The sequence below is a fragment of the Gossypium arboreum genome, chromosome 7 (genome assembly GCF_025698485.1).
Source record: "Gossypium arboreum isolate Shixiya-1 chromosome 7, ASM2569848v2, whole genome shotgun sequence".
In the NCBI taxonomy this organism is placed as follows: Eukaryota; Viridiplantae; Streptophyta; class Magnoliopsida; order Malvales; family Malvaceae; genus Gossypium; species Gossypium arboreum.
In genome coordinates this window covers 47,895,192-47,898,860 of record NC_069076.1, presented here as the reverse complement: position 1 = coordinate 47,898,860, position 3,669 = coordinate 47,895,192, and the positions used below count along the sequence as shown (strand labels likewise).

The window sequence follows — 3,669 nt, the reverse complement described above, 5'->3', positions numbered from 1 at the left end:
AAGTGAAAAAAAAAACCTGGATGCTTGGATGAGGGTTTTTAAATTATTGTGTTAAATAAATGACACAAGGAAGCTTGTAGTCTAGTGGTTGTGGCGTCATTAAGGTTGTATGGGAGCCTAGGTTCAAGCCTTGGCTCTTGCAATTTATTTTGGTTTTTTTTTAAGGGAACCTGGACTTTGGCCTTTAGACCTTATAATTAATTGGGGATAAAATATGACACAAAAAGCCTTGTGGCTTAGTGACAAGTAGCGTGTGGAGCATCTAAGGGGAGGCATGGGTTCGAATCCCATGGCAAGCAAGGAGCATTTATTTTGCTAACAGGGGGCGACAAGAGTTGGTGTTGAATTTAAACTCTGATGTTGGAGGGATCCCACATCGGGAAGCTAACATAAGAGTGGTTGCGAAGCTGGCTTTAAATAGAGGGAACCATGAGGAGAGTAAAGGTACATTTTCTTGGTTGATCCCTTTCGCTGTATGGCGTGCTCGTTTGGGTTGGGCGTCGGCTAAGAGTGCTCGGAGCGTGGATTAACTCCAGTCTCCTATCAGGTGTGTATTTCTCACTACTCTAGTTGTAGGATGGCTACTTCGGGCCGTGATGGGCCGAAAGGGGCCATGTGGGCCCAATGGGCTTACGGGCCCAATTGGATAAGTTGTTTGATTGTGTAGTAAATATTAGACTAGGCTAGGTGAATCTCATATCTGTGGCTAGATTTGGGCTAAAAGGGCCACACGAGCGTGTGGGCCCATTTGGGCCGAGAATAGGCTTTAGGCCAGTTCGTATTGTTATCCTTGTTTAGAATACTTTAGTTTACCAAATTACTGAAATGCCCTCGATTTGTAAAATTACCATTTTACCCTCGATTTATAGAATTACCGTTTCACCCTCGATTTACAAAATTACCGTTTCACCCTTGATTTATAAAATTACCGTTTACCCTCGATTTATCAATTACCATTTCACCTCGATTTATAGAATTACTGTTTTACCCTCGATTTACAAAATTATCATTTTACCCTCAGTTTACAAAATTATCGTTTTACCCTCGATTGTGAAATTACCGAAATACCCCTGTAGGATAGAATTACCAAAATATCCCCAGTTTGTAAAATTACCAAAATACCCCTAGTTTTGTAAAATTACTGAAATGCCACTGGTTTGTGAAATTACCGAAATACCTTTAATTTGTAAAATTACCAAAATACCCCTGATTTACAAAATTATAAAAATACCCTTGACTTTCTAAAAGTTATGGAAATACCATTGGTTTACAAAATTACTGAAATACCCTTGGTTTGTAGATTTACCAAAACACCCTTGTAGGATGAAATGACTAAAATACCCCTAATAGGTAAAAAGACCGTAAAGCCCCTGTAGGGTAAAGTGACCGTAAAACCCTTGTATGGTAAAATAACAAATATGCCCTTATGTTCCGTATGACTGATGTGCTTAGGATTTACATATATTGATATTGGATTTGTTAAGTTTGAGTGACAGGTGGTGGTTATCGTAGGTGATTGATTATGGAAACGTTTCAACTTCAACCCATAACAGGTGTGTACTAATCCTCGTAGTTGCTTAGATTAATATCTGCTAAGAAGCCGAAATGCCAAAATACTGGTATTTCAAGAACTTGTAATGTTGCGTGTGGGTATAGATGCGATAAATACGATAAGATCGGTGTTTGGATCGATGGAACGGGTAAGAACTCAATTTTGTGCACAATGGTAAGTTGGGCCTCAATGGGCAAGAATTGGGCCAAATGGGCTTTTGGGCCCATTTGGGTAAAATTGATAGAAAATGGAATTTGGAAAAGTTGCATGTTAACACGGTTAGTATTGTTGTAAAATTTGGGTTAAGCAGGCTTAATGGGCTAAATCAGCATTCGTAGGGCCCATTAGGGGTTTTGGGCCCAAAAGCCCGAATTTGATAAGTGGGTTAAAGATCATTGTTTAAACACTCGGAAATATTGGCAATTGTAATGAACAAGGAAAACCCTGATTTTTGGTAAAATTACGAAAATACCCTTATAATATGAAAAATGACTGTTTTGCCCTTGTGGGCAAGTAACTGACTTGGACTGTGTGGTTGACGGATTTGATTGTGAATATATGTTGGTGATATGAATGACTTGACTGTGATTGTTTGATTCAAATATGGGCATGACATTCTGCATACATGACATATTGCATGGGATATGGGTTATATTCATGGAGGAAGTGTTAAAAGGGCTCTGCCCCAGTATACCGAAAAGGGCTTTGCCCCAGTTTATCAGAAAGGGCTTTGCCCCAATTATTAAAAGAGGCTAGGCCTCCAGTTATATGATAAAGTAGCTATGCTGCCAGTGGAGATTTTGGTTGGGTGGGTTGAGTTATTCCCCACATGGAGAGCTTGGTTGGTACGGGTGGAGAGTAGCGGATGGTGGGTCGAGTAGTCTCCCTAAATGGGCTTGCATACATCTATTGACATTACATGTGATATTGAAATGGGCCTAAGGGCCATGCCATTTACAGTAAAGGCTTCGGCCCAGTGGTATGATTTATGGAAAGGCTTCGACCCAGTATATGTCAAGACTAAATAGGGCTTTGGCCCATATTGTACTAATACCGTGTTATTTACTGTTTGTTTGTTATTGGGGTTATACACTGAGTTTTCGTAAACTCACCCCGTTTCTAATTGTGCAGGTAATCCCTAAGCTTAGATGGTTTAGAGCTGCGAGGGACTCGGAGATGGCCACACTATTGTTTCTGTTTCTTTTAATTGCAATAAGTAGCCGATTTATTTCTTTATAAGTTTTATCTTATTAATATTATTATTTGGTTTTGGGTTGTAATAAGGCCATTTTAATTATTTTTCTGGGATTATTTTATCTTATACCCTATATTTTTCTGATAACAATATGGAGTTAGACCTAGGGCGCGTTTCGAAAATGATAATTATTTTCAAAATAATGCAACGATACAATTAATCAGTTTATCAAAAATATCTACTTAAATGAATTCCAACTCGTTTTTCTCAAAACCTAACCTAGCACCAAAGTGTGGCAATGGTTGTGGGCATGTCTAGGATTGGATCCAATCAAGAGCTTGGTACTTAAGCGACCTTCTAGGCTCACCTCCTCTGCTTGGATACCTACCGGTGCACGACTTCCATTCACTTTATTAACTTAGCAAAGACTACCTTTTAAAACACTAAGAAGGACGTTGAAAGAGGCATGGGTTTTCTTAAAAACTTCAATGTGACACGTCGGATCCGGCCATAATGTCTGGGTCGGGTTTGGGGTGTTACATTTAGTGGTATCAGAACCAGGTTACAAAACTCGACTGTGGTATGGGTAGCAGAAAATTATTGTTATTTTTTTATTTTTATTTATTTATTTCTTTTTTCAAAATTGGGGTTTGAAAAGGGTTTTTCTAAAATTTTGTTTTGAAATTTATCAACGAAACTTGACTTGTTTCTGAAAAGATGTTACTGGAAGTGTGGCACACCGAGTCTCAAACACCAAATCTGTAAGTTCTGTAACTCTGTCTACTGTTATAGATTGAAATGCTATATTGAGAAACCACTATAGGTAGTAGCACTATACTGGAACTCTCTAGTTAGAGTAAACTGTAACGCTTGAATTTAGATTTAGTATTTATTTGGTGTGTGTTCTAGAAATGTAGAAATT

The 3,669-nt window shown here is 38.5% G+C and overlaps 1 long non-coding RNA gene across 2 annotated transcripts; it reads left to right on the top strand.

Moving 5' to 3' along the window:
- The first annotated feature begins 443 nt into the window (after nucleotides 1–443).
- LOC128295250 (uncharacterized) lies at nucleotides 444–2,897 on the top strand. 2 transcript variants are annotated; one of them, XR_008285595.1, is made up of 3 exons: nucleotides 444–547; nucleotides 1,513–1,553; nucleotides 2,684–2,897. It is a non-coding gene; the product is annotated as an uncharacterized LOC128295250 (long non-coding RNA). The 2 variants fall into 2 exon arrangements; XR_008285594.1 differs by having other exon boundaries at nucleotides 1,497–1,553.
- Nucleotides 2,898–3,669: the final 772 nt, after the last annotated feature.